This window comes from Dama dama, chromosome 19, assembly GCF_033118175.1.
Source record: "Dama dama isolate Ldn47 chromosome 19, ASM3311817v1, whole genome shotgun sequence".
Classification (NCBI taxonomy): Eukaryota; Metazoa; Chordata; class Mammalia; order Artiodactyla; family Cervidae; genus Dama; species Dama dama.
In genome coordinates, this window is record NC_083699.1 from 23729331 (window position 1) to 23755769 (window position 26439).

General features: G+C 39.7%; 1 non-coding gene across 1 annotated transcript; it reads right to left on the reverse strand.

Moving 5' to 3' along the window:
- Positions 1–24900: 24900 nt before the first annotated feature.
- On the reverse strand, positions 24901–25007 carry LOC133074266 (U6 spliceosomal RNA). Its single transcript, XR_009697119.1, has one exon. It is a non-coding gene; the product is annotated as a U6 spliceosomal RNA (small nuclear RNA).
- Between the last annotated feature and the right edge of the window lie 1432 nt (positions 25008–26439).

The following is a 26439-nucleotide window of genomic DNA, read 5'->3' on the forward strand; positions in this document are numbered from 1 at the left end:
AGACATACAGGATCTTTAGTTGTGGCATGTGGGTTTCCCTGACCTGGGATCGAACCAGGACCCCCTCAATTGGGAGTGCAGAATCTTAGCCACTGGACCACCAGCAGAGTCCCTCTAGTGTCCCATTTAGGAAAAAAAAAATATTAAAAGGATTAAAATGCACACGCCCTATGGAATTGTTCAGGAACTCCTACTATTTTAGGAAAACAAAGATGAACAAATATAGCACATCATTCAAAACTAAAAACTGGAAACCACCTAAATATCAAACATAAGAATTATTGTAGTAAATTGTGGTGCATCCACAAGCTAAAATGCTATCAGCTATAAAACATGTTTACAGCTATCAAAAAATGTTCTCCATAAATTTCAAAATTAAAGAAAAATTATAACAGCAAAAAGGCTCACTCTGTATGTTTATTTTAACGTAATGATAATAGCAAGTGTTTACTGAGACTCGCCACATGCCAGATGCTCTTTGCAGCATTTTGAATACATTAACTTGTTTAAGCCTCACAATACCATAAATAAGGAGTCATGATTTTTTTTCAGATTTGCCCATGAGAAGGCTGAGGTACAGATCAGGTAAGCAATTTGGACGAGGAGGCAAATTTAGCAAGCAGAAGGCCAGTAACCAGTCCAGGTCTTCTGGTTACATTCAGACTCTTAACCACATGCAACGATGCCTTCCGATGTAGCAAGAAACCTAGGAGACAAAACAGAAATAGGCTGCTTTTGAATGGTGACTGTGGAGGAGAGGATGCCTCTCTGCAGAGAAGGAACTGGTCCTCTGAAAGCAGCTAACACAATCTTTCAGTTGGTGCAAGGGTCCAGTTCTGACAATGCTAACACGGGAAACTGACATCAAGGAGAAACAAATCAACCTAAGGAGACTGGAAGGGACAAAGTACATCAACTCAGTATCTTAAACATAATTCCACGACAAAATATGCCATGAAACTGTTCAGATTTAGAAAAACAAGCACTCAAGTGTTCATAAACCTGAACTAGCAAAGTGATCAACTATTTATTCTCTCACATCATAGTATCTTTAGTCTATAATGATTGCTTAAAAGGAATGCCCTTTACAAGTGAACTCTCATGATTTAAGATTAAATTAAAATATTCACAATGAAAGAGTAAAATGAGACTAAGATAAACAAAGTCTAGAAAACCCTAATATTCAGCTTACATTATTGAATAATTGTGTGGGAGACACTGCTCATATTTCATAATCTTTCCTTGGAAGTAGGAAAGATTTTTATTATTAATGTATTATTCTACATTGTTTCTAACAAATCGTTTCACCTACATCATTTGCCATACTTGTCACCAAATGACCAGGTTTCCAGAAGTTCAAATCCACAGACAAATGATGATGACTTGCCACCAGAGAAGCTGCTTTTAAAAATGAACTACAGTGTTTCAAGACTCAAAGAGATATTCCCATAACATATTTAGTAATGCCAATGGTGTTAAGATAAGCCTATCTTCCTAAGATGGCTCCTGAGAAATCCTGACATTTTGTTTTAATAGAGAACCAATCATGTTACTTTATTATCACATGTGTAACTTTGAGTTTTTAAAAAATCTATTGAATAAACTGAGCTATGTATATACACACATATCTAGAATTTATTTCAAGGCTTGTGGGCACGGTTTTCCCTAAAGTACAATAAACACTCTTTTCTTCTTCATTTCATAACAGCCTGGGGCCTCGAGCAAACTAAGATAAACAACACTAATTTTCCAGTTGTATGTTAAGGCCTTAAATCCACCACATAAATATTCCAAAACCAACTCAGAGCAGTAATCTGGTGGTGGATGGGAAGAACAACCAGAGGGATTACTCCAAGCCTTTGAGGGAGTGGGGGAAACGCGTTTCTTGACCTTCTGTTCTGAACGGTTCCTTTTCATCTGGTTTCAATTCTCTTGTTTGTGCACCTTGCCATATTTATTATTGAATTCCTGATTTCTTCTTCTTGTTTCATGTTCCGTGTTCCAATGATTTATGAGAAATTGCTGATCTAGATGTTATCTTTGGCATCCTGCGAATGCACAGAGCTCCTTAAGAATGCTGAAAGGAAAAACGTGTTTTGAGCAGGGCAGTGCCCTGGCTGAAGAGATGTCCATCAGTTCATGAAAAATGCCAGTCACAGATGCCTCAATAAGACACATTTTTCTTTGTAAACACAGCAGTAGCAAGGGTATTTTCAAAATCACTGATATTTTTTCCTCTTTGGTGGATGAGTGTGGTTAGAAATAAGATGTGGTCCTAGAAACTTTCCTGGTGGTCCAGGGGTTAGGACTTCTCCTTTCAAATGGAGAAGCTGTTGGTTCAATCCCTGGTCAGGGAACTAGGATCCCACGTGCGTGTGGTGGGCAGCCAAAAAATTTTCTAAAACAATAATAATAAGATGATCCTAAAATAGTGATTTGAGGGGGAATCTAGTCAGATTATTTTTTGAGATTTTAGCCCAAAATGAAGTGGCAAGTTTTCCATATCAGGGTTCTGACTTATCTGGTTTGACTAAGAAATAAAATATGCTAAAGACATTTCAGTTCATTTCTAAACATCTCCATTAAGGATGATCTAGTTTATAAATGTGTAGGAAATGAGAGCTTTTTTTTAATGGTGACCAGCTTTTTCTAGCTTAATTAAGTGAAAATTAATTAGCAAGTCTAATATGCTTAGGGAAAATCATCTAATTAAATAAATTTTGTAGGCTAATCAAAATACTGCGGAATCTGTCTACATTTCTTCCTCTCCACTCAGTTCAGTTCAGTCGCTGAGCCATGTCCAACTCTTTGCAACCCCATGAATCGCAGCATGCCATGCCTCCCTGTCCATTACCAACTCCTGGAGTTTACTCAAACTCATGTCCATCGAGTCGGTGATGCCATCCAGCCATCTCATCCTCTGTCGTCCCCTTCTTCTCCTGCCCCCAATCCCTCCCAGCATCAGGGTCTTTACAAATGAGTCAACCCTTCACATGAGGTGGCCAAAGTATTGGAGTTTCAGCTTCAGCATCAGTCCTTCCAATGAACACCCAGGACTGATCTCCTTCAGGATGGACTGGTTGGATCTCCTTGCAGTCCAAGGGACTCTCAAGAGTCTTCTCCAACACCACAGTTCAAAAGCATCAATTCTTTGGCACTCAGCTTTCTTCACAGTCCAACTCTCACATCCATACATGACCACTGGAAAAACCATAGCCTTGACTAGATGGACCTTTGTTGGCAAAGTAATGTCTCTGCTTGTTAATATGCTATCTAGGTTGTCATAACTTTCCTTCTGAGGAGTAAGTGTCTTTTAATTTCTTGGGTGCAATCACCATCTGCAGTGATTTTGGAGCCCAGAAAATAAAGTCAGCCACTGTTTCCACTGTTTCCCGATCTATTTCCCATGAAGCGATGGGACCAGATGCCATGATCTTAGTTTTCTGAATGTTGAGCTTTAAGCCAATTTTTTCACTCTCCTGTTTCACTTTCATCAAGAGGCTTTCTAGTTCCTCTTCAATTTCTGCCATAAGGGTGGTGTCATCTGCATATCTGAGGTTATTGATATTTCTCCCAGCAATCTTGATTCCAGCTTGTGCTTCTTCCAGCCCAGCGTTTCTCATGATGTACTCTGCACAGAAGTTAAATAAGCAGGGTGACAATATATAGCCTTGACGTACTCCTTTTCCTATTTGGAACTAGTCTGTTGTTCCATGTCCAGTTCTAACTGTTGCTTGCTGACCTGCATATAGGTTAATCAAGAGGCAGGTCAGGTGGTCTGGTATGGCCATCTCTTTCAGAATTTTCCACAGTTTATTGTGATCCACACAGTCAAAGGCTTTGGCATAGTCAATAAAGCAGAAATAGATGTTTTTCTGGAACTCTCTTGCTTTTTTGATGATCCAGCGGATGTTGGCAATTTGATCTCTGGTTCCTCTGCCTTTTCTAAAACCAGCTTGAACATCTGGAAGTTCATGGTTCACGTATTGCTGAAGCCTGGCTTGGAGAATTTTGAGCATTACTTTACTAGCGTGTGAGATGAGTGCAATTGTGCGGTAGTTTGAGCATTCTTTGGCATTGCCTTTCTTTGGGATTGGAATGAAAACTGACCTTTTCCAGTCCTGTGGCCACTGCTGAGTTGTCCAAATTTGCTGGCATATTGAGTGCAGCACTTTCATAGCATCAGCATGCTCTCCACTAGTGGGAGTTAAACACACCCTCCCGCAAACATTGCTCTTACTGGGCTCAGTAAGTAAAGTGGCTCAGTGGTACCAGGAGCAGTGGTTCCGTGGTAAAGAATCCACCTGCCAAGCAGAAGACGGCAAGACACTTGGGTTTGATCCCCTGGGGGAGGAAATGGCAATTCACTCCAGTATTCTTGCCTGGGAAATCCCATGGACAGAGGAGCCTGATTGGCTACAGTCCGGGGGGTCGCAAAGAGTCAGACAGGACTGAGCACAGCACATCAGGTATTTTTGGGGCTTACCAGGGGGCTCAGTGGTAAAGAATCTACCTGCAATGCAGGAGATATGGGTTTGACCCTAAAGAATCAGACACGACTTAGCAACTGAACAGCTGAACTTCATCTTTCTAGACAAAGCCTCTGTTTTACCAAAGCACTATATCAAACACCCTAAAGCAGACTTGTATGCAGATTCCTCACTAGGCTTAGGGCTTTGTGACTTTTTCCATAGAATTTAATAATTTCTAAGTGAGTATAAGGTCAGATGGGTCAACATATCGAGTCCTACTTATTTAAAATGACATTCTTCATTCACTTCCATCTTATTTCTCACAGTAAAATCAGGAAAGCAACACAACAAATGAAGGCAGGTAAAGCAGTTAAGGAACATTATAATAAAGTGTACTTGCAAGATACATAATAGAAAAAGAAAAGAAGTCCCATTTTCCACAATAATAATGGAGAAAGTGGATACACTTTCCCTGTTTCTGCACTCAGAGATATCAGCTGTGATAGAAAACCTAGAGCAATAAATACATTCCTAGTTTGGTAGTTGCACAAATTCAGCAAGGAAGCAAATAGTTAATGGTTATTTCAATAAATCAATATTCATTTCTGCAGTTCCAAATACTTAAATCCTAGAGTGCTTAAGAAACAATTTTGAAAACTGAATATTTCTCCAATAAATTTTTAAAAAATATTCATTTTGCTTGCACCATTTTTGAAGTCTTTATTGAATTCATTACTATATTGTTTCTGTTTTATGTTTTGACTTTTTGGCTGTGAGGCATTTGATCTTCCCTCCCTGACCAGGGATCAAACCTGCACCCCTGTATTGGAAGGTGAAGTCTTAACCACTGGACCACCAGGGAAGTCCCCTCCAGTAAATTTTAAGAACTTGTATGTGTATGTCAATTTTGGTCAAGGGAAAATCTTTGATATCCGGGGTTGTTCTTTATGGAACTCATCAACTTAGTTTCTAAAATTCAAATTTTAACTTTGGTAGGAACCAAGGTTTATTTCAGAGTCCCTTGGACTGCAAGGAGATCCAACCAGGCCATCCTAAAGGAAATCAGTTCTGAATATTCATTGGAAGGACTGATGCTGAAGCTGAAACTCCAATACTTTGGCCACCTGATGTGAAGAACGGACTCATTTGAAAAGACCCTGATACTGGGAAAGATTGAAGGCAGGAGAAGGGGACAACAGAGGATGAGATGGTTGGATGGCATCTCTGACTCAATCGACATGAGTTTGAGTAATCTCCAGGAGTTGGTGATGGACAAGGAGGCCTGGTGTCCTGCAGTCCATGGAATTGCAAAGAGTTGGGACACGACTGAGCGACTGAAGTGAACTGAACTGAACTGAAGGTTTATTTCTGGGTGGTGGGATTAAGTATGATTTTCTTTATACTTTCTTATTTTGTGGGATCTTTATGGGATTAAGTATGGAATATTAACTTAATCCCATAATCTTTATGGGATTAAGTATGATCTTCTTTATAATTTCCCACTTTGTATTGTTTTTATAGTATTTATCACTTTCATAATTTGGGGGAAGGGTAGTAGAAAAAAATTCTATGTTGCTTAATACATGCTGCTGCTGCTGCTAAATTGCTTCAGTCGTGTCCAACTCTGTGCGACCCCATAGATGGCAGCCCACCAGGCTCCCCCGTCCCTGGGATTCTCCAGGCAAGAACACTGGAGTGGTTTGCCATTTCCTTCACCATGCTTAATACATACTGGTGTACAATTGTGAAGAAAGGAGTTTTGTTGAGATAAGCTTTCATAAGGATGGCTACTGACCTACTTTACATCTAGGATTCAAAAATATAGCCATAGATGTAATCTTGTATCCATCTAGGTTAGGTACCTAAGTGTCTTTTCTAAGAATTTTATTAAGTGTTTAATTAAGAAGAACCAAGTAAAATTACTTGTGCTAAAAGGGCTTCCCTGGTGGCTCAGCTGGTTAAGTATCCACCTGCAATGCAGGATACCCCAGTTTGATTCCTGAGTAGGGAAGATCTCCCGGAGAAGGAAATGGCAGCCCACTCCAATATTCTTGCCTGGAGAATTCCATGGACAGAGGAGCCTCGCAGGCTACAGTCCATGGGGTCACCAAGAGTTGGATGAGTGGCTTTCACTTTCAAAGTTAAAAACAGAGCCCCAAAAACCTCTAAACAAAGCCCCCAATGTCAGAGTTTCCTAGAGCACACATTAGTTCTAATTTCAAATTACTTAGTGTTTATGCTTTTTAAAAGAAGATCTGGTAACATTTATATTGACATTAGTTAGTTCAGTCACTCAGTAGTGTCCGACTCTTTGCAACCCCATGAACCACAGCACACCAGGCCACCCTGTCCATCACCAACTCCCAGAGTTTACCCAAACCCATGTCCATCAAGTCGGTGATGCCATCCAGCCATCTCATCCTCTGTCATCCCCTCCTCCTCCTGGCCCCAATCCCTCCCAGCATCACGGTCTTGTCCAATGAGTCAACTCTTCTCATGAGGAGGCCAAAGTACTGGAGTTTCAGCTTCAGCATCAGTCCTTCCAATGAACACCCAGGACTGATCTCCTTCAGGATGGACTGGTTGGATCTCCTTGCAGTCGAAGGGACTCTCAAGAGTCTTCTCCAACACCACAGTTCAAAAGCATCAATTCTTTGGCACTCAGCTTTCTTCACAGTCCAACTCTCACATCCATACATGACCACTGGAAAAACCATAGCCTTGACTAGATGGACCTTTGTTGGCAAAGTAATGTCTCTGCTTTTCAATATGCTATCTAGGTTGGTCATAACTTTCCTTCCAAGGAGTAAGCTGCAATCACCATCTGCAGTGATTTTGGAGCCCCAAAAAATAAAGTCTGTAACTGTTTCCACTGTTTCCCCATTTTTTGCCATGAAGTGATGGGACCGGATGCCATGATCTTAGTTTTCTGAATGTTGAGCTTTAAAACAACTTTTTCACTCTCCTTTTTTACTTTCATCAAGAGGCTCCTTGGTTCCTCTTCACTTTCTATGATATAATTATATAACACATAATACTTACATAGCTAGATAACAAAAATGCTGTAAAATTATTTCTACTATGTATCCTTAGACAAATCCTGAGTGATGCTCAAATATTAACACGTGATTTCTGGGTAGTGGGTTTTGAGGTGTGTCTTTGAACCTTTCATGTTTACTAAATGCTTTTTACCAAGAAAAAAAAAGCCCCCAAATGAAACAAAAGCAATATCATATAAACAGTATGCAAACAAAACTGTATTATCCCCAAACTGTTCTCTCTAGGATGCAGAAGAAACTGTGAATCAGAAGTGATTATAGAAATTACTAGGGAAGCCATGGTCTCATCTAATCTTGTATTCTCAAAGCCTCTTTCAGTATCATTTCAGGGATACAGCTCTGTGCCCCTTGCTGGACTGAATCAGGTTTCAGTCTCAGTCCTCACTCCAACATTTTGTTTCTTTATATTGTGCTTGAATTCTTAGTCTTTCTGTCTCCAATTGTTCGAGTCTCATACTTCAAGAAACAATGTCTTCTTTAATTATATTGCTACTTCAGTCTCTAATTGCTGTATCGCAGATCTTTGCAGATATGACTGTTCAGATGCCATAAATGTCCACTGTTGTTCCTGGCACAAAACATCTTTTCTTTCAGACAATGAGTGCACGGGTGGAGGGGGTGGGGGTTGACTCCTGGACCTGCCAGGCAGTGCAGTAGTTTTCTTTATAATGAAGAGGTAGGCCATCACTCAACCTCACAGGCTCTCTGTCTTACCCAACACCAGTGGGCACTTATGCCCTGCCTCGTTTTGCACAAGAGAGACAGTCATTCTTAGTACTTCAAGATTTTTCTTACTACAGATTTCAAATGGGAAATAGAAACGAGGTCGTATATTACACATTCTCGACAAACGGCAGCAAACATCCAAGCCAATTCTGTCTTTCCTCCCTCACTCTTCAGCTTTGCTGCCAGCAAAGCTGGGGTCTTCCTTGTCACCCTTCATCCTTCAGAGAACCCCCAGCCCCACCAGCTCCCTTTCCTTCCTCCAGTCTCCCATCTCCATCCTGTGCTGTGCTTAGTCGCCCAGTCATGTCTGACTCTTTGCAACCCCGTGGACTGCAGCCTGCCAGGCTCCTCTGTCTGTAGGGATTCTCCAGGCAAGAATACTGGAGTGGGTTTCCATGCCCTCCTCCAGGTGATCTTCCCCACTCAGGTATTGAACTCAGGTCTCCCGCATTGCAGGCAGATTCTTTAACCATCTGAAACACCAGGGAAGCCCAAGAATACTGGAGTGGGTAGCCTATCCCTTCTTCAGGGGATCTTCCTGACCTAAGAATTGAACTAGGGTCTCCTGCCTTGCAGACAGATTCTTTACCAGCTGAGCTACCAGGGAAGCCCCATCTCCATCCTGCATATTTATATATTCAGTTGTCAAGAAGTTAAAGGTCTTCTTTACAAAGTGAAGGGAGATTATGAGTAATGATTTTATTTTCTCCTGTTACATCCACACTAAGTGTTCATAGCAAGTCTTCAAGATAGGTTTCAGCACCCTTGGTTTGCACTGAGGGAACTCCAGGGTACAAACCCAGCTCTATCTTTCCAGAGCGTCATTCTAAACTACCATACAGAACTTCCCTGGTCTTACAGTGGATGAGAATCTGCCTGCCAATGCAGGGGACACGAGTTTGATCCTTGTTTGGAGAAGATTCCACATGCCACGGAACAACTCAGCCCATGCCCCATAATTTCTGAGCCTGTGAGCCCTAGAGCCTGTGCTCCAAAACAAGAAAAGCCATAGCAATGAGAAACTCATGCACCACAACTAGAGAATAGCCCCCGCTCTGTGCAATTAGAAAAAGCCCACGTGCAGCAACAAAGATCCAGCGCAACAAAAATAAATAGATTACTTTAAAAACCTACCGTACAATGTCTATTTCCTTGTACAATCATAAGATGTCTCAATAACCTTCACATAAATCAGTGTGAAATACTCAGATATCAAAATCCAGGCAGTTACAGATACAGTATGGCTTTTATGATTTATGTTTTGGTTTGTCTCTTTGTCCTAATAATGAAGGAAAACATCTCAAGGTCAAGTCCAACTTTGAGGTTGTCTCTCAAAAGAAGTGATGCTTGGACACCTACACAGCCTACCCATCAGCATAAGATAAAAAGAAGAAATCATTTTCAGGTACCAAGCTTTTATGCAGAGTAACACGAAGCCACACATTCTTAATCTCCAAAATTTGTGTCTCCTGAATTGCATGTAGATTTTTTTACCCATTGAGCCATCGGGGAAGCCCTTATAAAGATGCATGCAGTAGTAAATATATTGTATGTTGGGGCAGTAGAAATAAATACAATTGGTGAGGATTATACACTTTCAAATCTGAACTTGAGGAATGCAGAAAAAGAGACTCAGAAAATCTGCACCTTTATTATCAGTCCTTGTCGAGTAAAGAAACTGACTTGCCTGAGGTGTGAGCAACCCTTGCAGACAGAAGGATAACAGTCAATGAGCCCTTTGGTGGGGGAGGTGCGATGGGGGTGGGGGTTGGGGGATGAAGAGCCACTCTCCCATATGCAGCTGGGTTGAAAGATGTGTATCAGTCAGAATGGGCTGGATTTTGATGCAGAAACAAATTTCAAAAATCTCAGTGGCTTAAAACAGTGCTTATTCCTCACTTACACTTCCATATCCGTCACAGATCGGGAAGGATGTTCACTGAGCCCCCAGGGACCCAGGCTGGTGGAGATGCCATCGCAACATGTGCTTCCACAACCACAAAAGCACAAAGAGGGGCAACGGCAAAACATACACTGCCTCCTACAGCTGCCGCCCAGAAGTGTCTCTGTGACTTTTCTCTCCCGTTTCTTTGGCTCTGGCAAGTCACATGACACAGTTAACCTCAAAGGGAGTTGGGAAGGTACAATCTCATCACGTGTGCAGAAAGAGAAGTGGAATGTTTGGGAACAGGCCCGATGAGTTCCACTAGGAAACTTGATGCTATTTTAATAAGGGAGAGACAGAAGGTTGTTCTTATTTTTTTTGCCTCCAAAGAAGGGCACAGGGTCTGTCTACATGCTGCCATGTTGGATTAGCCTCACGATTCTTTAATGAAGAGGGATCAGAGTTAACATCAGAAACTCTCTGAACTTCTCACTCCATTTTAACTAAAACCCATATATCAACATCGGGTTTAGTAAACTGCATATCATTCATTCCAAGGGTGGATTTAGTCATTTCCAGGGGATGCTTGTAGTTATCTTTGAATAAAAATCTTGAGTAAAGAGTCATACCAAAAAGTGATAAGAAAGGGATCATCCTATTTAGGTACCTGACAATTGCATTTAAGATCCTTAATACTCACAACCATATACAGCTTGTTAAAATATAATTTGAAAAAAAAATAAAAAATAAAATATAATTTGACATAATCCTTTTGGAAAGAAATGTGGCAATATGTATCATTCTTTACCTAGCAATTCAACAATTGGGAATCTATCCTAAAGAATCTCACATGTTTAAAACAAAACATTATGTTCACTGCTATACTGTATTAATTAAAAATAACCAAAAATGTCCAATAATAGAGAAATGATTTAAGTAAATTATGGTAAATCTACATGAGGTACCCAATAAAAATTATGTTTGTGGGAAGGATGATTACATTCTCTTAACTAAAAAGTAATTATACAAAATCATTCCTATAATGTGATCACAAATATGTTGAGTGTACTTATATCATACAATGTATTTTTTTGTATTTATTTTGACATTCACTGTGAACAGACTACTTCATATAATGGTTCTAAAAAGACCACTTGGATATGATTCATGTTATAAATACACAACTGAAGGACTAGTATTATTTATTAATTAGTGCCCCAAACCATCACCAACTTGCTGACAATGTGAGGGTATATAATAAAATATTAAGCTAATTTTAGAAAGCTGAAAGATAAATGCAAAATCGGTTTTTATCAAACTTAGTGCTCTCTCTTTCTCTATGTATATATACATGTCTACATAATATATATAATAGACAAAAACATATTTTCAAAGTTATCAGAAGAAATTAATTCAGTATAAAAAGAGCTAGCCAGAAAAAAAACTAGTAGATACATTGTAAACATAGAGAGTGTTTTGGCGCATAATTCTGGGACACGTGTATATAATAAAAAATGCCTACAGAAAGGTAATCCTCCTATATATTATGACTTTAATACATTAATGCATATAAGATTTTTTATATGTTTTATAATAATTAAAAAGTTTGTAAATGGTTACAATAGAAAAGTCTTGAAGGAAATTGAGATTATTTAAGCTGGAAATAGAAACTGAAAAGAAAATCAATAGATATTCAATGAGGTAAAGGTGTATTTGTGAAAATGTTAATGAGCGATTCTTTTAAGGTCATTAACAGTGACTCTATCAAATATCTGCTAAAAGCAGATAGATTTAAGAAAAATTAAGCATTTCCTAAATAGCAAAGTAACCACGTTTTGGAATATAATGCCAAGGAAATCAGGCAGTGTCCCTCCGTAAGGTTAGTTTCATTTGAAGGAAAGGAAAGATGGCCGCCTCTCTTTCAGAGTCTGAGGTAATTTTTGTTTTGGCTGGTGATTACTAAATGGTTTTTCCATTGCTTTTTCAGTTTGAACCATAGGTCCCCTATTCTCTACATTACTTTTATAACTTTTTTGAAGCAGTATAAAGCCAAGACATTCTTTTCAAAAGCCATTAAGTTTATTTTCAGTCATATTACCCATAATGAACTAATTTCAGATTTAAAAAAAAAATTTTATAGTACCTTCAAAAATAACTTTTTGTATTCTTATTTTTCTTGCTTACTAAAAAAAAAGAAAAGTTATCACAGTTTCATGATTTCTTTTCTAAAAGCCTTGGAGACAACTGGGTTTTAAAATTCAGTACGTAAAAAATAAAATAAAATAAAATTCAGTACGTTTCTGATTTTGAAACAATAATATGATACAAATAACATATATTATGTAGCACTCCCAGTGAAGTAGATGTAGTATGCATAATCAAATATATTAATATTTCTGCAGCTATACATACAAATATTTGCACTAAGGGAGGTAAAATCTACTATAAGATAGCATTCTATCAATCTAGGTTACATTCTCCAATCAAGTAAGTTAAAAAAATCTTTGGTTTTTGGAATGCGTTAAAAGCTAAGATGGGCTTCCCAGGTGCACTGTGGTAAAGAACCCACCTGCCAGTAGAGGAGACATAAGAGATGTGGATTTGATCCCTGGGTTGAGAAAATCCTGAAGGCATGGCAACCCACTCCAGTATTCTTGCCTGGAGAATCCCATGGACAGAGTCCATGGTGGACTCTGGTGTGGACTCTGGACTACCATGGTGTAGTCCATGGTGGGCTACAGTCCACAGGGTTGCAAAAGAGTCGGACACAACTGAAGCGACTTAGCACACACTCACAAGATAAGATACAGAATGCCTGATTGAATTTGAATTTCAGATAAACAGCAAATATTATAACTTTTTAGCATATGTCCCAAATATTGCATGAAACACAGTTGGGCTAGAGAAGTTATTCAGTGTTTATCTAGAATTCAAATTTAACTGAGCTTCCTGGTTTTTTATTTGCAAACTCTGGCTTTTGGGATTTCAGAATTGCAAACAAGTGATTTTGGACCTGTATAGAGAAATATCCTAACTGAAATACTGTTACAGTCACTCTTCCAGGGATAGGGTTTGGTTTGGGCCCTTTTGAAGAAAGTCACAAGAAACAAAATTGTATTAAATATGCTTTCTATGAACAAAGTATGTAAAGTGTAAGACCTGTGCAAAGGTACCTATCTTAAAAACTCTAGATATTTCAAAAATTATAAATAAAATGATTACTCTAAAAACCATTTTAATTTACAGTTCTTTTCTGTTCCACATTAAAGTTCATCATCTATCAAGCATTCCTTTTATAAAATTCATAAATTCTCTTGTAACAAAGACATTTCTTTCATTCCTGCTTGTGCTGAGTTGAGTCCGACTCTTTGTGACTGCATGGACTGTAGCCCTTCAGGCTCCTCTGTCCATGGGATTTTCCAGGCGAGAAGACTGGAGTGGGTTGCCATTTCTTACTCTAGGGCATCCTCCCAACCCAGGGATCAAACCTCCACCTGTTGCACTGGCACCCAAATTCTTTACCACTGAGCCACCAGCTCCATCTAATGGAGAAAACATCTAATTACAGCCCTTCATAGGGCTAGGAATATTTCCACGAGTGTTGGTGAAACTATAAAGTATGTGTAGGCCACAAACACACAGACACACCACACACAATTTTCTGTGTTGCTTTGTTTTTTGAACCAGGTAAGACCCAGAACTACTTAGACATAGTTCTTGCAGATCCACTCCTTTGCTTAGATTTGAACTAAAAAATGAAATCAGGATCTCTTGGATCCACACCCACTCCTTCCTTTCAAACCAAACCCTCAATGCCTTCTGCCCGAGTAACTATTACAGTCTCCTAGCTAATTTTTTTGAGGGGGCTAATTTTCCAGCTTTCATTCTCTCCCAACTAATACATTCTACATGTTATCTTCAGACTAAATTTCCTAAACCATGGCCTTCATCAGTTCCTCCCCTTGCCCTAAAACACACATCTTCATTTCATTTCGTTTCTTACTCTATCCCACCCTGACTCGCGGAACTTTTCCCTCCCTGCCCCTCATTCCCATCCATTCATGCTCTGCTGGTAGCTCCATCTCCATACTTTAGTGCCTGGTAGTCAGCGAACAAATAACGGCTGTGGAATCAGACTTCAGCTACTTAATCACTCTGAGCCTCAATTACTTCATCAATAAAAATATAAACAGTATAGCCCTGGACTTATCCTTTTACTTAAGTCAGTTTGGGGGTAGGGTTTTATGTCCTTTGCAATTTCATGAGCCTTACCTCTTGAAAAAAAGAAAAGCAACCAGGAGTTGGCCTGACCACACAGGCGGACAAAGGTATTCTGTTAAACATAAAAAAATTCACAAAACATTAACATTATAGACAAAGTCACTCTGTGACCATGAGAGAGCAAGGCAATTTAGTAATCACGTCTGAGAAAAGACAAAACAACACTCTTAAGACCACGAAAAGGATCAAATATTTCCATTTTCTGGCTAACATAAGGAACTGTTGTTGCTTTATTATTACACTTTTAGCCCCAATTAACTTTTTCTACCTCCTAGCTAAGATTCATAAAGAAACTTATTCACATAATTATACTCCTACTTCCTGACAACATCCAAACTTGAGGAAACTGCTTTAAATTCTCTCCAAATTCCCTAACGCAAACTGCAGTCCTATAACGAGGGCTTATATGGATAAGGTTTATTATATGCATTTGTCTTGAACCAAACAACAACAAGATCAGACAGAAAAGACATTAAAATCCATTCCTTCAAAATTTTGAGTTTATCTCATTAGTCTTCTTGTTAAATAAGGATAAATCAAAGTTTTCTTACTGATTTTATTTTCCCAAAATTTATATTTAGCATCACACCATTTAGAAGGGAAAACCTTTCACTCTGGAAGTACTCCAGTAGACATTTCTCAGTTCTAATTTTATAAACAAACAAGCCACGTCCTCATTGTTTAAGGTACGTGAATAAGAACTGTTATAATCAAAGATTCATTTACTTTGAAATATCTCCCTCTTGAGGGCATTACTACTTATGCATCAGTATACTGTTAAACTCCAGCCCTCTGATACATACTGGTGGGTGGAAACAGAAATAAATTAATATAAAAATCTTGGATGACAATTTGGCAACATCTATTAACATTTCAAAACCCGTGAGTCCTAAGACCTATAGGTAAGGATAGTCACTATAACTGTAAGCCACCTAAATGTCCAGCACTAGGTGTCTAGTGTAATGCATGGTGAAATCCATGTAGCCATTAAAGTTAGAAAATCTATATACACTGACATGGAATTATCTCGAAGACATGCTTGTACACACATACTTGTACACATATAAAAATACCTGCAGATGAAAGCTGGTAATAGTTGTTGCCTCTGAGAGAAGAAATGGGTCAGGGGGAGGAAGCCATACTTTTTCATGTATACCCTTTCTGTATAAACTGATTTTTTAAATCATCTGTGTGGATTTTCTGTAAATAAAAAATCCAATAAATTAAATGTTTTGTAAAATTTTGTAAAAAGAACTTACATGCAAAAAGTGTACAAATTTTAAGTGTGAAAGACAGCAAATGCTTATAAAGTCAACATAACCAATAACAAAAATTCATAAAGTCAACATAACCAATAACAAAAGTTCATGTCAAGTAAAAGAGCACTACTAGTGTGTATTTAAAAGAAAATACCAGTCACTTAAAAATTTTACCTGTAAATATTTCAGTATGTATGTCTTGATAAAAGATCTCAGCCTAGAGTGGAATGGGAGGATATGAAATGGATAATCTCAGGCATGCCCCGTCAGAAAAATAAAACTTAAGAAGAATGGAAAGATTAATTGCCCCACACCTGACTCCTGATCAATGAACATCCACCACGAATACCTCCCCATTTTCAATGAACTTGCTGCCTGGACTCTGGCTGAACCCCCTTTCTTTGCACTTTTTGCCCAAGAATACCACCTGCCTCAAACCCTCAATGAATTCACATGTAGCCTGGTGTGTCCTAGGCTGCAATTCCCCTGTTATTTCCAAATAAACTCAATATCTAATCCTTTAAGCCTGCTTCAGCTTACCTCTTCATTTAGATTGTCTCTCTCAACCCATATCATAATACTATCGATAAAATAATAAGAAACTTAAAAACATAACCATAATGCCATTATCAGACCCAGTAAAATTAACAATAATTAGAATTAGAAATGTTTAATGCTTAAAAATTTTAATACTCAGTTCATGTTCAATGTTTTTGTTGTTGTTTTTTTTTTTTTGGTTTATCTCAGAAATGTCTGTTTACATTTGATTTGTTTGAAAAGGTCCACATATTATATTTGGTTAATTTTTCTCTTAAATCTTTTTATTCTGTAAAAGTCCCATCCCCTTTGGTTAATGCTACTTCTTTGTTGTTGAAGAAACGGGTCATTTATCTTGTAGAATTTCTCACATTCTGCGTATAGCTAGTTAAATCCTCCTGGTATTGTTTTACACGTCTTTATTCACTGAATTTTTTGTAAGCCAGTAGACAGACCTAGGAATCAATGTGTTCCTTGAGTGCGTAAATAAAAGGGCTCTATGATACAGTATGTTTGGGAAATGCTGTATACTTTGTAAATCAACATATGGAGATTTACAGATAAAGATCTTAAAAATCCTGAAGTGAGGAAATGTTCAATTTTGCTTAACTACGCATTTCCTATGGGTTTTGTTGCTGTTGTTGTACTACCTATTATATTCACATGGAACTAGAGTCCTGTTTTACACATTCTGATAAACACTGGAAGAAAAGATCTAAGTGGTTTTCTCAGAATTCCATGATTTTGTATGGAACGAGACCCACTGCAGATCTTTATACAAGTTTGCTGATAGGTGGATCCCACAGACATTTATTATGTTTTCTATTTATAGAGTATTATACTTGAAAACGCCTCCCTGGTAAAGAATCTGCCTACAATTCAGGAGACAACCTGCAATGCAGGAGATGCCAGTTCGATCCCTAGGTCAGGAAGATCCCTTGGAAAAGGGAATGGCAACCCACTCCAGTATTCTTGCCTAGGAAATGCCAAGGATGGAGGAGTCTATAGGGTTACAGTAGACTTAGCGACTAAGCCACCACCAAATACTTGAAAACACTGTTCCTGTTCTCAGAAGTTAAAGCTGAGTTGATGAATCAGCAGGTGTCCAGAAAGCAAATGCACATGGCCATTTAAAGGAGAGGCAGCAAACAAAAAAAAAGAAAAAGAAAAATCAGCTGTATAGACTGCAGTCATCGAGCAGAATGGCCTGGTGAGCTTCACTGGGAGGAAGCTCCAGTGGTGAGATTGGCTTTGCAGCTGAGCAACAAGAATTGGCAGCAAGTCAGAGCTGAAAAATATCCCAGAAGTCATCTGGTATCGTCTTTTCATTCACAGAGGACAGAAAGTCCAGGAATAGGAAAGGATTCTCACAGCCAATGAGAGACACAGCTTAGGACTAAAACCCAGATGTTCCTGCTGCTAAATCTAATGATACACTGAAAAAAATCCCTTTCAAAATTACTTTTGTTGTAGGTAAACTGTTTCGTATTCCCTGTGGAAGCTTTTAGGATTTTCCCTTTATACTTTGGAGTTCTGAAGTTTCTTCAGAATGTGTCTAAGTATGAGCTTTTCCTTTCATTCTGCCTGGCTTTCAGTCAGCCTTTTTATTATGAAGATCGAAGCTTCCTTAGGGTTAGGGAAACCTTCATTGGTTCCTTGCATGTCTATATCTGGGCCAGTTGTTTTGATTTGTTCAAACCAGTCGCTTTTTCTTTGATGTTTTATTCATTTTGAGTCATCCTTGGTTGATTCTTCCATATTTATGAATGAAAGATCCTGTTAAGGATCTGGCTCGGAATTCATTTGAAGTTATATGGATTGGTTTATATAGAAAGGCACACAGAGGTAAATTCGACCTTGAAGTCTAGTGAGGGAGGAAAATGAGCAAATTAAAAATTCTGTCAGTGTCAGAATGCCCATAGTGTAGCTTAAGCAAAAAGAAAAGCTGGTGGTATTAGTTTGTGTGCCAGGAAATTTCAAGTGTGCCCTCCTCCAACTTTGTAGTTGCCTCTGGCTGTTCCTGGGTTGGGCTGGAAATGGAGGGGTGGGCAGAGAAACAGACTGAAAAGTCTGACGTAAAAGCAATGGTTTGGTGGCATGGCTCTCTGAACAAGAAGAAAATCTGACCCTTATTCTTCATCTCAAAGGATACTCTAAGCAAAGAATGATCCACGATTCCAGTTCTACAATGGGCAAGCCATTAGCCATTGCAGTCACTCTCAGGGGAATTCAGGATAGAGAAAAACAGGAAATATTCTGTGCTTTTTTATACTGAAACTAGATAGTGAAGATTCATATCTAAGGAATAATTTCCATAAACCCAGGTTCTTGCATCGTCCCATACACAGAAAAGCACTAAAATCATTAACTAGAGATGTCTGTTCTTTTTGAATAGCAGTAAGTAATCTTCTGACATTGGACTACATTTTTTTTTCCAGCAAAACCCCTCATATGTTTCATGGTTCCTCCCTTACCTCTTCAGAGCAGTTCCTCAAAGCTATCTGAGAGGCTGACTCCTGGACTATAGTCCTCAGTAAGGTCCATGAATGAAACTAAATTCACAACTTTTATCTTGTATGTTTCTATTTCAGTAGACAACACATATCATTTCTCAAAGATTTATCACTGAGAATCTTTATTTATAATGTTTATGACATGGGCAGTGCCTCTTCTTAGAACTTTCACTTCCCTCTAGTAGCCTCTGAGTACTTGGTAGTTCATTCTACACAATTTCTTTTTGTTTGGGGTCCTATCTCTCTCCCAGGAAATCCTCTTAAGTGGGCAAATATTTAACCCAGGCCTGGTCCTTCTTCATGGATCACATTCAGTCCAGAGAAACATTTGCTCATCCTTGCATCTGTGGACAGGCATCTCTCATTGCTCTGCCGCTGGCAAACTGCTCTGGCCACCGCTGCAGGCCTCGGTTTCTCAAGGTTGAGTCAAACACTCAGGATTCTTGGTGTGTTTATAGTCCTGGTGTGTAGATACTGAACTAAAGTTACAAAATTGGAACCTGAGCACCTCTTTGCAAGGTCTACAGAGACCATAAACACCTCACTTTGGAAGTGGGAAAATTTGCCACCTTCAATTTTGTTTTCAGTTTTGTGGATCTCAGCTGAAAAGCAAGAGAAAAGGTCTCATTGTAAAAGTTTATTTCACGCCTATATGAAAAGTATAGGAGTGATGAAATACAGAATCTTCCAAGCTGTTTCCAGAAAGCAGTGGGCCAGCTCCCATGATTGACTTATTACAACAGAGATAGGCGCCAGACAACTGCTTTAAGCCAGTTTGTGGGTCTCAAGCAGTAAACAAAACAAAATATTGGTTCTGCTAAGAAGTTGAATGGAGCCAGTTGAATGTGCATCACTGTGAGGAAGAACTGCCTGTCAGAGAGAGAGAAGTTTAGAAATATTTTTACACTAAGGCCTTTACAGGGAATGACCACTGAAGTCAGACAGACCTGGAGCTTATTAGCTATGTAACCACAGGTAGACAGTTCAGCACTCTAAACCCTTGGTTTTATGACTAAAAGGGAAATAATAGCTAACATGAAGGATGGCTGTGGAGATGAAACGTTGGGTGTGAAAAAGACTAAAAGAGAAGGCCCTCCATGAATGGTAACCACCATCACCATCCTTCCTCTGCCTACAATCCCTTCTTATTTCTTCCTTGCCCCATTAATTTCCACTCTGCCTTAAAGATAGCTGAGAGTCAGCCATCTTTTCCAGTAGCTTTCCTGGACTCCTTCCCCCTTTCATTATGGTATAGATGCTTCCAAAGCATCTTGTGATATCTCTACTGAACCACACTTACCTGGAATTGTAAAGCCACTTCCCCCAACTGGAACTGTGGGCTCCTTGAGTACAGAGAACACGGTACTCCTGAGAGTAGTGTTATTAGGGTTATTAGTGTTTCCCACACTAGTAGTGTTATTAGTATCGTTAGAATTTCCCACATGGGAAAAAGAAAGGTAAAATTATGTTTACTTCTCAAATTGTATAGTACAGCTCTCAAGATAGGACCTGGAAGAACAGAAATCAATGACCTGGCATTTGTGACATATGTGGGATCTGTGTAATTCACACCATCCCACCTCAGAGATAGGGAAAGAGCAGTCTACGTCCCTTCTTCCCTCCCTTGGGAGAAAACATGTCCAGTTGATCAAAACTGAGATGGTAGATCCTTGATTCCTAGTCTAGGTCTTTGGATCATAGAACTCTAAGGCAGGAAAAAGCTTTAGAGAGTGCTTCATCATGGCAGGAGAGGGGACTATCTCAAGGAGCTTGTGTGTCTTAAAAACTATACTCAACATTGTAAGTTTATATTTGGAAAAGTTAAAGAAGGACCTTATTTTGTTGAGTTTTGGCATGGAAGGCACCCAAAAACATCAGTTGGTGGGGATAGGTGTGGGTCAATCATATCATGGGGAGGGCAACCAGAACTGGGGCAGGGAAGCATGACGTATCTGTATTTGTCAAAAGGAGTCAGGCATTCCTGAAGCCTGACAAACACCAACCTATTTCCAACCACTTATTTGCATACATATGAGGAAACAGAGGTGTGTCCAAGAAAAGACCCACCATGTATGCAAGCAGAGGCAGGATTTGTGTTCCTCCACTACATCTCAGCCTGACCATGGCTTTGTGTGGTGAAGAAGTGGCACAGCCCGAGAGCAGGAGGAGCAGAGTGAGGACAGAGAGACAGAAGTATGGTGTGATCCTGAGAAAGCCAGCGGTCTAATTTGACCCGATTAGCTCATATGACCCAATTTGCTCATATGCCAAATGGGGAAGATAACACATTCTATCACACGGGGCTGCTTAAGGACCAAAAGAGAAGACAAATTCCTTTATAAAATGCAACGTGTTATTTAAAGGTGACCTTTCTAGCATTTGCAGGAGAAAATGCGGGAGACCTGGGTTTGATCCCTGGGTTGGGAAGATCCCCTGGAGAAGAAAATGGCAACCCACCCCAGTATTCTTGCCTGGAGAATCCCATGGACGGAGCAGCCTGCTAGGCTACAGTCCACAGGGTCACAGAGTCAGACATGGCTGAGCAACTTAACTTTAACTTTTTCTAGCATTTAAATCATCCAACTTGTAAAAGAGACACACACTTAAGCTATACCTGTAGACTCTCCAATCACTTTAGCATAACCACAAACAAGGATTTCCAGAAAAGTAGAAAAATTAATGCTAATCAAAACTTTTTTTTTTTAGCACTTTTTAATCAGGGGAAATTGTATAAGTGGATAGCCACATGGGAAAAAGAAAGGTAAATTATATCTACTTCTCAAATTTGCAAACCAGGATAAATTCTAAATAGAATAGATACCTAAATTTTAAAAATGAAACCATACAAGCATCAATGAATTCTCCTATAACCTAGAAATAGGGAAAAAATTTTTAACCCTGACTCAAAAATTCTGAAACAATGAGGAAAAGATTAAGATTTAATTGCATCAAAATAATACTTCAACAAGACAAAACAAAAAACACCATAAAGACATATTCAAATTAAAAAGAAAAATTACAACTTATATCACAGACAAGAGCTTAATAGCCATAATTTAGAGGGAGCTTCTAAAAATAAAGAATAAAAAGACCAAGAATCCCTTATACATCTTATACATATAAACAAGTGGCCCACAGAAAAAGAAATGTAAATAGTCCTTAACTTATTAAGTGACATTCAGTCTCACTCATGGGAGAAATACAAATTTAACGATCCTGAAAACAATGTCTCACCTATCAGACAAAAATACCCAAGTCGGACAATAAAAGCTGTTGGTGATACTGTGAGCAAATGGACATTTTCACACATTGCTGGTGGTGAAAGAAGAAACAGAACAGGCTCTATCTTGAAAGCAGGATTCCATCTTGGGACGGACTGTGGACTCTGAGCTATATGCCTAGTATCTATGGAAATGTGATACCAACTGGAAAACCAGGCCCCTGGAAGGAAGAGCCCTAGGGATCGTACCTAGACTCTCCATCGCCTAAAAGAATACCCTAATTATCTGTGTAACCCAATAGAAGCATACATTCTATTATGCTTATTGGGGTATTACCACAGGCCTGTTGATAATTGTCCACTGTTAACTACCTAGGCTTAAGGCATATGAATCATGGGTTAACTTTGATTGTATCTTTCTTTTTCCTTTGTTCAGACTAGTTTCAGGGAATTTGGGGAGGTGGGTTTGTGCACGTACACTTAGGGTATATAAGGTTTTCACAAAAACTAGTCAGGGTCCTTGGCTAAGAGGAGACTCTGCCTTGGGCCCGCCGGTGTAATAAACCACACTCCACTATCTGCATTGTCCTTCTGAGTGAGTTTGTTTCCCGGAATGTGTGGCTACAACAGCGGGAGGGCTACTAGGAAGGTAAAAAAAATAGAACCCTCATGGAGGGAAATCTGGCAATATATAGTGAAATTATACATTCATTTATCTTTTGACCTAGGACTCTTACTTCTAGGAATACAGTCCAAAAGATTTAGTGGCAAAAATAAGAAAAAGCACGTGCATGAGGCTTTTAATCACAGTGCTATTTATAGTAGTAAAGGCTTGGAAACAACTCCAATGTCCATCAGTAGGAGCTGGTTGACTAAAGCGTGGCCACACATGGAAATGATGACTCCCTGATATTATTAAGGAAAAATAAGCAACATGGAGAAAAGTGAGTACATTAAGCTATCATTTAACATATGGTTCATATCTCTTTTAAAATGGATGGATAAACCATAATGGGCTTCCCTAATGGCACAGCAGAAAAGAATCTACCAGCAGGAGACGGAGGTTCAATCCTGGGTTGGGAAGATTCCCCTAGAGAAGGAAATGGCAACCCATGCTGGTATTCTTGCCTAGGAAATCCTATGGACAGGGGAGCCTGGCGGGGAGCCTACAGGCCATAGGTCACAAGGAGCTGGACATGACTGAGAGACTAAACAACAACTGATCATCATATCCTTTTTAAATGGCTACCTGCAGGGGAAAGGAGGAAACAGACTAAAGGGGACTAATACAGCAGTTAGACTTCTTTAAACACACTTTGTTTTGGAATTTGAAGCCTTGTAAATACTTTATAGAAATATAAAACAGAAAAAGGTTTTAAGCAAACTTTTAAAATCAAAAGTAAAATGAAACAAAGGAACCCACGGATCCAGTCTGTGTCACAGCCATGCAGCGATGAATCATCTGCACTGACTTTAAAACACAGGACTCCATTCATTCGTAATGGATATATCATGAGGACACAAAGAACTGCGAAAACAGCCCTAAGCTGCAGAGTCATCGTGTCATAGGCAGTAGTGTTGCTATTGCTTTTTTGAGACTACTATGTGTGGATTGTAAGGTAAAGCAAATGAGTCCTGGTGTTGGTGACATTGAAATTTTCAGCCTGGGTAAAGGAAATATGGCTATACAATAGAAGAGGTTAAAAAAATCCTGTTATCCTGAATTTGTGTTGGATTTGTATTATTTAATCAGTGTAAACTCACTAAAGTATTTTCTCTTGAAAAAGAAAAGTGTATTTTCTTGCTCTGTTCACTGAAAAGGTCTAGAAACAATGACCAAACCGGTAGCAAAGAGCACCTCTAACACAGTGGCCAGAGGATTATGTTAGATGACAGTTCTGAGGCTGGGAGGTGAGGAATCATGAAAATCCAGACTGTGGGAAATTCTATAGGACAAATGACCTAGTTTGATCAACAAATAAATTGGCAGGGGAAGAGGGAGAGAGGCAGAGACAGAGAGAAAACTCTAGATTAAAGGAGATTTTAAAGAAATCAATTAATTGCAACACATGGACCATACTATAACCCTGATTTGCTCAGGTGAAAAGTTATCTGGGGCAACTTAAACACTGACTGGACACTGAATAATATAAGAAACTATTGTTAATTTATTATAGGTATGATAATGGTATGGTAAAAGTGTTAGTTGCTCAGTCATGTCCAACTCTGAGACTCCATGGAGTGTGGCCCGCCAAGCTCCTCTGTCCATGGGATTCTCCAGGCAAGAATACTGGAGTGGGTAGCCATTCCGTTTTCCAGGGAATCTTCCTTCCTGACCCAGGGACTGAAGCTGGGGTCTCCTGAATTGCAGGCAAATTCTTTACCATTTGAGCCAGTTTGGCATAATGGAATTATCACTCTCTCACCTATATTCCTGCCCACCACCCCCGTTCCAACACACATACCACTTCGTTTCTAATTTCTCCTCATCCTACTCTCCACCAGGGGCTTCCTTAGTGGCTCAGCTGGTAAAGAATCCTCCTGCAATGGAGAGACCTGGGTTTGATTCCTGGGTTGGGAAGATCCCCTCAAGGAGGGCATGGCAACCCACTCCAGTATTCTTGCCTGAAGAATCCCATGGACAGAGGAGCCAGATGGGCTAAAGTCCATGGGGTTGCAAAGAGTTGGACATGACTAAGCAACTGAGCACTACTCTCCACCACACAGAGCTCAGCTCAGCGGCCTCCCTGTTGCTCCCCGCATGTATTAAGACCAGAGGCACTCCTTCAGAGCCTTTGTTCTGCTACTCTCTGCGCCTGGATGTTTTCCCCCAGGTATCTGGTTGGACCCTAGCTTGTTAATGTCTTTCCTCACTTAACCTTTTCTCAGTTAACCCTTTCCTGACCTTATTGACAAATTCAACAAGCCATCCTCCCTACTTTTTTTTTTTTAATATGGAACGCTTCACGAATTTGCATGTCATCCTTGCACAGGGCCCATGCTAATCTTCTCTGTATCGTTCCAATTTTAGTATATGTGCTGCCGAAGTGAGCACCCTACATTTCTTATCTCTGATTTTTCTTCATAACATTTATCACTATGTACCAAACATTCTGGGGCTTCCCAGGTGGCACTAGTGGTAAACAATCTGTCTGCAATGCTGGAGACGTGGGCTGGAACCCTGGGTCAGGAAGATTCCCTGGAGAAGGAAAAGGCTATCAACGCTAGTATTCTTGCCTGGGAAATCCCATGGACAGAGTAGCCTGGTGGGTTACAGTCCACGGGGTCACAGTAGGGTTGGACATGACTTAGGGACTAAACAACACTGAAAACAACAATCATCCATGTTACTATCTTCCTCCACTAGAGTATAAGCTTCAAAAAACAAATATCTATTTTGTACTTCAGTATGGTTCAGTCCTTGGGTCAGAAGATTCCATGGGGAGGAAATGGCAACCCACTCCAGTATTCTTGCCTGGAGAATCCCATGGACAGAGGAGCCTGGTGGGCTACAGTCCATGGGGTCACAAAGAGTTGGACACAACTGAGTGAGCACTAATATCAGCAGTTCTAGAATGCAGCTTTTCTCAAAAAAATGTTAAATAAATGTGCTTATCTCAACTAACTTGCCAACTCCTTAAAGGCATGTGTATCTTACTTGGCAAAATGTATCCAAGCTCCAGCACACAGGATCAAAAGTGAAAGATTAGGAGAGAAATGAGGCAGTTGGTGTTTGCAATACTTTATCCTCACTCTGCACTCTTCATAGGCATTTTCACCCATGTCGTTTTTTTTTACTACCCATGTGCAGAAGACAAGCAGGTTATCTTCACCTAGATCCTTCCTCTGAGCTCAAAACCTATACTATATTCAAGTTCATACTTGACATTTTCTGGACCTCAAATTCAGCTTGGTCTAAATATACTTCTTCCACTGTACTGTAATCAAACTCAGCAAATGTCACCATCTAAGCCCACTGTATGTCACCCTTGACATTTCTCCCATTCCACCAATGTCCATCACCAAGCCCCCCAAATTTTATCCTCTGAAAAATCCCTAAATCATCTACTTGCCCATCTCCACCACCTCACTCTTCTCTACCATCAAGGATCTAGCCATAAGCCTCCTGTATCCTTGCATCCAACATGGGCTTAGTTGCTCAGTTGTATCCGACTCTTTGCGGCTCCATGGACTGTAGCCCACCAGGCTCCTCTGTCCTGGGGATTCTCCAGGCAAGAATGCTGGAGTGGGTTACCATGCCCTCCAGAGGATCTTCCCAACCCAGGTATCAAACCCAGGTCTCCAGCACTGCAGGTGGATTCTTTACCGTCTGGGCCACCAAGGAAGCCCAAGAATACTGGAGTGGGTAGCCTCTCCCTTCTCCAGGGGATCTTCCCGACCCAGGAATCCAACTGAGGTCTCCTGCATTGCAGGCATATTCTTTTACCAGCTGAACTACCAGGGAAGCATCCAATATGATCTCCACT